At 43.1% G+C, this 11156-nt stretch overlaps 1 protein-coding gene across 1 annotated transcript in view; it reads left to right on the top strand.

Moving 5' to 3' along the window:
* The first annotated feature begins 2534 nt into the window (after nt 1-2534).
* The window catches only part of MATK (megakaryocyte-associated tyrosine kinase), a 139106-nt gene continuing 130484 nt past the window's right edge, over nt 2535-11156 (top strand). Inside the window, exon 1 of the mRNA XM_083179349.1 lies at nt 2535-2639. The gene's annotated coding sequence lies outside the window, so the exon portion shown is untranslated. The remainder of the gene's footprint in view (nt 2640-11156) is intronic.

Raw genomic sequence — 11156 nt, 5'->3', positions numbered from 1 at the left:
CCCCTGCATCGGTTTGTTTGTTCTGTTTTTCCTGGAGCACCAAGGGTTAACCGTAACACTCAGGAACTTTCCCTCCCGTGAGGGGACAGCTTTGGGACATCCCACTGTTCCAGTGACCACCAGTGGTATGCCAGAAAAAAATAGATTTTTGTCTTACCTGTAAAATACATTTTTCTTAATCCATGGTGGTCACTGGACACCTATCCTTACACACCTGGCTGTCTTGAGGGTTGGACACTTTCTGTCGTTGTTTTCTCTTTCTCTCCTTCTTCCTTTCCCATTCTTCTGGAGGCTAGCTTGGTACAACCTGAGGGCCATGGGGGTTGGGTATGAGGAGGAAGAGCCTGGGCACAAAGATTTATTTTCTCCTTGGTACTCTGTCGCCTGAGCTCCACCCACACCCACTGTTCCAGTAACCACCATGAATTAAGAAAAAAAGGATTTTACAGGTAAGACAAAAATCCAGTTTTCTTCTTCCCCCTAAGTTTCCTGAGCTGTTCATAACACACCATATTCTCTGACTGGAAAGTCCATCTTTTGCAATCTTTCTTTCCCGAATTTGGTACATCTGTAACTTATTTGATAAGTCCCTGGTTGGCTTTCCAAAATCAAACCCTTTAATAACTTCTGGCCTGAGGTCGCACCCCCTGGGTTCTCTCTCTCCCTTTCTTTCCTGTATTTTTTCTGTCTATTATTCTGGTTTTTGTTTTTTATGGATTGCCACACCACTGCATGTGAGGAAATTTTCCACTGTTCCCACTTCCACTGTTCCTAAAATTGGATAATTTATCAGCTTATCAGATATAATCCACTTGCCATGTTATTTCATTCTGTATATGTGAACTATGTGTGTTGTGGTTATAGTGTGACAAAGGTGGTCCTGGATAGACATGCGCAGTGAATAAACATAGCTTCAATAAAATTGTAGCTTCTTCGGGGCATAGATTTCAGGGGGGCATAGATTTCAGGGGGGCATTTTTATATTTTTTGCTTGTTACTGTGCCATCCCCAACCACCTGGTTTTATTATTAATAATAATAACAACCATGTGCTATAGTTTTATTTATTAAAGATGACAGCATACTGTGGCAGGCTGTGCATAATCTATGGTGGACCAGGACAAAATCAAAGTACTTATGGTCAAAGTGATAGAAAAACCAGTGCTAGTGGCTGCCACTAGCAGCCATCCTGGGTGTGGAATGAAAAAAAAAAATGTTGATTCTCTAGGGCACCATGATTTAAGAAAGTTTGAGAACCTATATCAACACTGCACTCATTATAGCATAAGGTAAAGTAGATATACTTTGTAAACAGAAAATGACAAGAATGACTAGTTGGGAGTCCCAATTTTTACACTATCCTATACCACCTGTGGTACCATGTGGTAACGTGGTACCACAGGTGGTACAGGATAGTGTGAAATATGGGACTCCCAACTAGGCGTGCTGGTGCCACAATTCATTTCTTGTACGTCATAACTTGCTTCAGGCATTTGGTGTATGCCATGGGCATCCAGTTGCACCGGTCTTGAAGCGCAGGTATTTTTTGTCATTTTCTGTTGTACGTTGTACTTGGCTTCATCTGGAAGGTGCTAAGCGGATTTCACATTCACCACCTGATGAACTATTACAAACACCTTATATTTTAAGACTTTTTATTGGTTACGTGTTTTAATGTATGAATAAAGTCTATCTTTGTTACTTTTTAAACTATGAGGAGTGCATTTCTTTTTATGTCTTTGATGATATTCTGAAGTGAGGATGGAGACTTGTTTATATTCTATGAGAACATACAAAAACACCAGGCCAAGAAGAGGCCTACATCTGGTACGGTTTCACATTTGCCTTCATACGGCCAATATTTATTTGTTTAGTTACTCATTGATACACACCAAGAGGACTCTGTGATATTTCGTTTTTTGGGGTACTCTGAGGATCAGAAAACTTTTTTATTGAGCAAAACACGAAAGTGATCACCATCAAATAAGTGTGAACATTGGGACTCCCAACTAGGTGTACTAGTGCCACCATTAATTTCTTCTAATATACTTTGTAGTTACTGGTAAATTCTGGATATACAGTAACACAACAAGCATTCAATTACCACCTTACATGCCTAATGGGAAATTAATCACTGGTAATAAAGCTAATATAACAGATTATTAATGTAACTTGTTACCACAGTCTAAAACTCCAGCAAAAAAACAAACCTCCATCATAGTTTTCTTAAAACTGCAAACTACATACTGTCTTTCTTTTAAGCACTACTATTGCTTACATGATGGATGAAACATGCAGCCTGTAGTCACTGTATGTATATATGTATATATGTGTGTGTGTGTATATATATATATATATATATATATATATATATATATATATATATATATATATATAAAATTTAGGGACACTAAAGCATTATCTGTGGAGAAATGGTTAATAATTTTATGAAAGTGAAAACCAAAACTAATGGTAACCACTGGAAAAATAATATGTAGTTGTTACTTCCTTCAAGCTATAATTATCACTGTAACTCACATACATGCCATAGAAACTCCTCTCTGGTTTCTTGTACAGAGAATCAGTTACATGGAGATGAATAGGTCAGCAAGCTGAGTGAAAACATTGATAACCTAATAGGTAAGTGAGTTCTACTAAGGAATTTATTAAGTACATCTGTATTTTATAGATCAGTTTTTTTCAACATGTCTTAATAGATAATAGATAATGATTAGATTGTTTGCAGCCCCCAACTAATCTGAACCCTAGCACGTATGCCAAAAAATAGCTGCCAGTTTCAGCAGTATTGTCTTTGCTTTTAGATAGAGTCACAATAAAAGTTTAGCTTCATCTAAAGGTGTGCACGCACGTTGAGATTTTGGCAGGCATTTTTGACTAGATCGTCAAAATCTCCTAGAAGTTTAGCCAAACTCACACGGTTTTAAACATGCAGCTGATCCTGATGCCCAAGTTGCTTGTACTAGATCTCATCTCATTGCAAAACCAAGAATACGATGAGATGCGATATTGTATACAATAATTGTAACGTGTATGGGCACCTTAAGGGCCTAGTTCAGCCTGCATAGCTAATCAGAATTCGCAAATCGAGCGATTATCGAATGACTGCGCATGCATGGGACCAAACAGCAACAAAACATTTCTACGCATAGATGTTTCAGTTTGATTGACAGGAAAATTGAATTTTCTGGTTGTGTTTGAAAATACAGGCACACCAATGAATTTTTTAGGTGAGTCTGTCAGTGATGATTACTTCCAGCAGTGGCGTAAATAAGCCTCCGCAGCCCCAGCGGTCGCAGGGGGGAGCCAGTTCCACAGGGGCGCAGGAGCCTCGCAGCCCCCTCCGCACCTCCCCCCCTGCAGTAAGCAGTCAGACTCGGAACAGAGACACAGCGTAGGCAACTATCCTGTTGTGGCCAGCCCCTCCCCTGGGACCAGTCACCAATGGAGCTGCACTCCCGGGTGACCACTCCCCTCCTGTGTCACGACCTCACCTCATTATTCACTTCCTCCTCTCTCTCCCCTCAGTCCGACGTCTCCTACTCCTCACGGGCAGCTTCTGTTCCCTCCCTCCTGCAGCCTGCACCCATTACAGCAGCTGGGTGAGTGCTTTGGAGGGAAGAAGGGACAGGGGTGGGGATAATTTATCTGCTAAAGGCTGACACACAGAATAAGAATAAATGTCAGTGTTGTTTACATGTTTGTATGGGGGGGGGGGGATTATTGTGTGCGTGTATGTAAAAATATATGTGTAACTACATAGCATACATGTGTGTGTATGGGGGGTTTGCTGCTATTTCCTTTATTTTGTGTGTGTGTGTGTGTGTGTGTGTGTGTGTGTGTGTGTGTGTGTGTGTGTGTGTGTGAAAATACGTGTCAGTGTTCCATACATGTGAGTGTGTGTTTATGTAGGAGGGGGAGGCTGATTTTTTTCTTTATTGTCTGTGTTTGTCTAATTTTATCTGCATGTCAGTGTGTGTGTATGTGTGTGTAAAAATGTGTGTATGTGTGAATGTGTGTGTAAAAAATAAGAATATATGTGTGTGTGTGTGTGTGTGGTTGCTGTTTTCTCCCTGTTGCTGCTCCATACTCACGTTAAGCAAACCATGCCTCCAACATTTTGATGCCCATTTTAAGCTTCATTCGCATGTAAAAAAAAGGGGGCCACTTGCCTGTGTGCCCCCTAGGCCATACCTCCCAACTGTCACGATTCCGTCGGGACAGTCCCGATTTTCGGGTCCTGTCCCGACGTCCCACCCGCGGCAGGCATTGTCCCGCTGCGGGGGGGTGGCAGTTGGGAGACCCCCCAATGTAGTAGAATAGACGCTGTGCGCATGCGCACAGCGTCTATTCTCGTATGAAAATGAGGTCGCGGCTAATTAGCATAAGCCGCGCCCTCATTTGCATACGCCACGCCCCCTTTTTAGTGTCCCTATTTCTTCACATGAAAAGTTGGGAGGTATGCCCTAGGCTGAAAGTTACCAGTCAGCCCCTGCTGGCTGCCACTGTCATAGATGGCCGCTGCTGCTTGGGGAGTGCTGCTGTGCATGCACAGACACAGCAGCAGCTCCTCCTCACATGGACCTTTGCGGAGTCTAACTCTGTGATGTCTGACAGGCACCTTACTTACTTCCCTGTTTCCCCACCACAAAGCAGCGAGTACAGGGGTGTACAATGAGCATTTAAAAAGTAAGTTTTGTGTTTTTTTGGCACACTGTACTGTGCAAGTCTTGGAGTGCCGCCTCTTCATTGATTACATATATTATATGTTGCATAATGTATAATCGGCAGTATGGAGGGGGGGGCGCCAGAAAATATTTTGGCTGGGGGGAGCAAAATTTATAGTTACGCCACTGACTTCCAGCCTGATTTGTGGGCTGATTAATTGAAGCCTTAGACCAGGGGTCCTCAAACTACGGCCCGCGGGCCAGATGCGGCCCGCTGAGGACTTTTATGCGGCCCGCCTGGTTTGCCCAAGCGCTTGCGCGGCAATCACTCTCACTTTCTCACTTGCCGAGAGCCGGGAGGATGGACGGGCAGGCTGGCTGGCGAATGGACGGGCGGGGGCGTGGCCTGGGACGTCAGGGGAAGCAGCAGTGTCTGCTGGTCTGACCCCGCTCCCTGCTTAAGCTTATCCTATGCATGTGACATCACGACACACGCTGCGGCTGAGAGGAGGGTAGCTGAATCCGGAGAGAGGAGCCGGACGAGGGAGGGAGCAGTGAAGTCGGGAGTGCATATTATCTTTCGGGTGAGAGGAGGCCGTGACTGGTTGGGGGTATGTGGAGATATTACATGGCAACACATCAATTATGAAGGTGTAACGCCAGCACCATGTGGCTGTGGCCCACCATCCCCCCACATCATGGCAAGGACTCCTATACAATGGATGCACATCTCCCACATCATCATATACAGTATATATAAATATTTTTAAAATTATATATATATATATATATATATATATATATACACACTGCGCAGCATGCACTGTACATCCCCCGCCCCTGTCTGTTGTGGTGGCTGCCATTACTGTGTACAATTGTACATGCGGGGGATGTACAGTGCATGCTGCGCAGTGTGTATATATATATATATATATATATATATTTATATATATACATACACACACATTTTAATTTTTTTTTTACTATAGTCCGGCCCTCCAACAGTCTGAGGGACAGTAACCTGGCCCCTGGTTTAAAAAGTTTGAGGACCCCTGCCTTAGACTGACACAGATGGAAAAAACTGTTTGATGTTAGGCTTTTTCAAATGGATCTGTGAAAACATAGCTATTTGCCATCCATTCACAATTTTGCAAGGGTCCTCTTTTTTTCTTTCTGTCTGGCTTTCTCCTCACAGTCCGCTTTGAATTTTTTAATTAGCTATCCATGCTGAATAATGCCCTAAATTCAGTTTTCAAGGTACCCTGAGCACAAACATTATTTAATGCTTTGGTATACAAATCATCTTCACGAACCATTACTCTGATTTTGCGAATGCATTTAAGCATAATATTGTAATTATTCATGAATTGTTGGGGCAGTACGGATGGTGTATTGGTTAGCATTACTGCCTCACAGCGCTGAGGTAATGGGTTCTACTCCCATCATGGCCCTAACTGTGTGGAGTTTGTTTATTCTCCCTGTACTTGTGTGGGTTTTCTCCCACAATCTAAAACTATACTGGTAGGTTATTTGGCTCTTATCAAAATTAACCCTAGAATGTCTATGTGTACATGTACATGTGGTAGGCAGAGCCAGATTAAGGTCTAAATAGGCCTGGAGCTGAAAATTATCAAGGGCCTATTGTGCGCAATAATAGGGGTTGTGGCCAGCACCTACTAATGTGGGGGGCGTGGCCAGTGTTCTGGTTGGGTGGTCTGCTCATGGGTGTGTCTCTATTTGTGTAACTACTTTCAACTAATTACATATGCCTGGAAAAGGCAGGGGGTTGGCATAGGAAAAATGCAGGGAGATATATTGGCGGGTGCCCTCCAAAGGTGCACCCACAGGATGCTGATGTCCTAAGATCGTAAGATACTTGCGGGGTGAGGCTGCACTCCAGTCATAAAAAAAATACTGAAAGCCAAAACTTGGTAGACAACATTTCAGCACCTTTTATGTGGTCACCTAAGTTTACCACTCCATATACCGGGATGCGGTCAATATGTCGGCGGTCGGAATCCCAACGGTCGAAATACCGATGCCGGAATCCCGACCACCGCAATGCCGGCCCTTTGTCCCTCTTTGGGTGTCCACGACACCCATAGTGGGAGAATAAAATAGTGTGCCGAGCGTAGCGAGGCACCGGGCTCGCTGCGTGGCCAGCGCAGTGTGCCTGCAAGGGGGAGCGATCCACAGCCCCCCCTTGTCGGCATTGCAGCGTTCGGGATTCCGGAGTCGGTATTTTGACCGCCGGGATTCCGACCACTGGCATATCATACCGGACCTCATATACTCCTTATACAAATAATGCAACAAAATAGTAACCCCTTTATACTGTACTTGCCTCTTACACCTTATGCCACATGGAATGAGCAAAAATTCACACCGAGTGAGCCGAAATTCACACTATGGCACACGGATTGAGTAAAAATTCACGTTATGTCACACAGATTAAGGCAAAATTTCCATTTTGCCACATGGATTGTGAGCCAAAATACACACTATACCAAACAGATTGAGCAATAATGCACAATATGCTTCATAAACATAAAACGCCAAAGGCGCGCATTCAAAATTTACACTATAATGCCCATTGCATGTTAAGCCGCACAGCATAATGTCCATTATTTATCAAGCCAAACACCATAATGCCTATTAAAAATTATGCTACATAAGTGCTGCTTACCTATATGCTCATTGCCAGGGGTTCCATGCTCATTGCCATGTGAAATTGCATGCTCATTGCCAAGGGGGAATACCTGCTTGCGGTAACTGGGGGACAGCCGCCACCGGGCAGAAATGACAGCCATTGACAGACGGACAGAGAGCAGGGGGCTGCCCGGCTGTTTTCAGAGCAATGCAGGTCCCGGCTATTTGAAATAATACCCCTTTCACACTAGAAAATGCAGGGATTTACCCGGGCTGGCCCCTATTACACCAGCCTAGTTCCTGCATTTTCTGGTGGTGTGATGAGAGAAAACTACCCCCCCCCCCCCTTTAAACAACCAGCTATATCTTCAGAGCCAGCTGACCCATTTACATGTGGGATTCTAATGATTTTCAAATGATTTTGGGCCCTGTGAAACTGGGCCATTGGGTTCCAGAGAAATCTGTCCTCAAACAACATGAACAGCCATAAAATTACATTTCAGAAATGAAAAAATCGTTTTACCCGCAATATCTCTGGAACCAATGAACCCATATGGACCAACCTGGTATCAGATTGAAGGTCCAGCATTTTGGGTTAGCTTCTGTGATGCCGTTGGAACCAGGTGGGGGTTGGAATTAGCGGGTCTCATGTTATCCTATGGGGAAAATGTGCCAGCTTTGCCTGGCGGTATCTCCAGTTCCCGGGAGGCTAGCAATGCGGGGCTGGGCTTGTTGGAAAGCCCTGACCCTCAGCTACAAAATGGGCCTATTTGGAGATTGGGCCTGGAGCTGTAGCTCCATCAGGCCCATTGTTAATCCGGACCTGGTGGTAGGGAATATAGATTGTAAACTCCACTGGGGCAGGGACTGATGTGAATGTTCAAATATTCTCTGCACTGCAGAATATGTGTGCGCTATATAAGAAGCTGTTCATACGAAATTATAATTTTGTTAACAGATGAAATTAACAAGAATAATAAGGACATTTTTTTATTAGTTAATAATTATTATTTTTATTATTGTAATACTACTAACAATATTATTATTAGCATTATTTTTAGCATTATTATCGAATAAGTAATCTCCTTGGCATTTTAGAGCTCTATTAGCAGCCGTCCATTCTTTTTAAAGTGTTTTTTTTATTCTCCTGTCTCCCGCCTTTGGCTCCCCAGAAGTTTTACATGCGATAAACTGCATGCAATTTATCGCATGTAAAAATGTCACATCAAAATATAGAGGAAAAAGGGTGAACCTGGACTGCACGCCCTATTTTTAAGCATAATAAGAGATGCTGCCCTACTGAGCCTTCTAGTACATACAGAAAAAAGATCATTGTTGATGCACTCCAAGCACTAACAACACTTAGTCAAAATTATTTTGATAAACTCTAAGAGGAGTATTCAATGTTTTTTGAGAGTCTGGCTCACCGCTCACTGTTCTGTGTCCCTGTGATCTCGCTGAAGTGCTCACCACTTTTTCTTATCTCCTCATTTCTGGCTTCCTCAGTATTCAACGTGTGTCCAGCTCACTGACCCCTTTTGCGAACTTAGCATAATTATGCGAGTTCAAATGGGAGAGCTGTAACTGGAGACTTCTGTTATCTCCTGCTCTGTGAGCTGGTCAGACTGGGATATTCTCAGCAGCGTGTTCCTCACATTTGTGGACTTGTATTTTTTTACAAAGGTTTAGAAAGGTAAATGTTTTGTTCAGTATTTATTTTACAACAAATGGCTGTGTGACTATTTTAATTGGGTTTGTGCAGGGTGTATTTTGTTCTGTTTGGCCTTTATCCTTGTGTTGTGCTTTTAGCATTGTTTCTTTGCCCTGTGTTTTTATTTAATTTATTTTATAATTGTTAGTGTGTTTAAAAGCCTGTTTGGGGGTTAGGTGAGGAAGCATGGGAAATTACTAGGAGCATTCCAAAATGATTTCTTATTGGTTACCATTAAAATAACTTATTAATTCCAAATAAATTAATATAGAAGTACAGCATTATGGCACTTGCAATAAATACATTAGAGTACATTTTTTTTAATTTATAAGCCATAAAAAACAAAAAAAATAACAACTTTAACAAAGATAGTCCTACAGTTCACCTAAAAAAGATGCCGAGGGAAAAATGGTGAACTGCTGTAAAAAAAGAAACCAGCAGGACTCGCAATTTGTGCATTGAATACACTTTTGGAGAGAGACACTAAAATCCCCATTGAACAGAAATGGTGAGAAGTGAAGGGTGAACTGAGTTAGCATCACCTTTGCTTCCTGATTTTCATGGCAGAAGGTCAGTGTTTCTGATGGTGGAATAGCCACCAAGGTGATAGGCCGAGGGTGTGAGCTATGGTTGGAATCACTGGGACATACTGAGGAGTTTCTACTATGCTGTAACATCTGTATGCTACAATGCTGTAACCTTCCTTTCCTATGCTGTTTACCTGGTATGATGTTTACCTACAAAATAAAGACAAAGATTTGAACTTATCCAGTGTATGTGATTCCTTGTCAAAATATTTATGAAGATGGCACATAAATTGTTGTTGCCATGAATAGCGGAAATAAGAATTTATAGTAATCAGGTCTGAAACCCAATAATTGGGCCCTTAAGTCTTGAAGCTGTTCATGGTCTATGACATTACATGCTCTCTGAAATACAATTCATTATACATTTTTGCAGGAGCCATTTAAACACAGAAGTATGCTACCGGTTCCATTCAGCTAATAAGATTTCTGGAGCACCAGAGAGAGACACTTTAATATAATAATAATAATAATAATAATAATAATATCTTTATCATCAATTGCCCACATAAAATATGAACAGTTAACGAAATTCAAATGTAAACAATACAACATAAACAAAACAAAAAAATAAAAACATCAAGAAAACAAAACTGTGCTTCCTCACCAAATTTACAACTAAACACTCTCCTACTATTTATATAAAATCTGAATTGCCTGTGGGAAGAAACTCTCTCTAAAATGACTAGTCTTACACAAAATGGAGCGATATATTTTATTTGATGGTAATAAGGAGAACAGCTCTCCACTAGGATGCGAGGGATCCCTCAAAATTTGAGAGGAGCCATTTTTCCTATACATAATTGATGCTTGGTAAACAACCCCAATTATTCTACTGCCCGACGTTACAACTTTCGGTACTCTTTACTTAGCACGGCGCCACCGATCAAAATCGTGGTCATCGCGGGTAAAAATCGCGGTGATCGCGGTAATCGCGGGCATCGCGGGTAAAATTGGATGGTCGCGATGCCCGCGATGACCGCGATCACCGCGATTTTCCCATAGGGAACAATGTTAAAAAAGGCTGATTGACCGCGATTTCACTGTTAAATGGCTCAATTGACCCGATTTGGCCATATTAACCCTGAATTAGGCCCAATTAACCCTTAAATGTCCCCAAAAAATTTTAACGCCACCCCACGATCCACGCCAACCCGAAGCGTGGCGAGCGCAGCGAGCCCGCGAGGGGCGGCGGTACGCGTCCTCCGACCTTTTCATGCCCTACTATCCACGTCGGCGTGGTGTGAGAATATAATAGTGTGGCGAGCGCAGCGAGCCACCGAGCCCGAAGCGTGGCGAGCGGACGCGGATACCTTCACAGGTAGACGCGTCCCCTCGCGGGCTTCACAGGTGTCCGGGTCGCCACGGACACCTGTGAAGCCCGCGAGGGGACGCGTCTACCTGTGAAGGTATCCGCGTCCCCTCGCGGGGCTCGCTGCGCTCGCCACGCTTCGGGCTCGGTGGCTCGCTGCGCTCGCCACACTATTATATTCTCACACCACGCCGACGTGGATAGTAGGGCATGAAA

The sequence above is a fragment of the Crinia signifera genome, chromosome 1 (genome assembly GCF_055691185.1).
Source record: "Crinia signifera chromosome 1, ASM5569118v1, whole genome shotgun sequence".
Taxonomy (NCBI): domain Eukaryota; kingdom Metazoa; phylum Chordata; class Amphibia; order Anura; family Myobatrachidae; genus Crinia; species Crinia signifera.
Note: the sequence above shows the minus strand (reverse complement) of the source record. Positions and strands in the feature narration are given on the sequence as shown.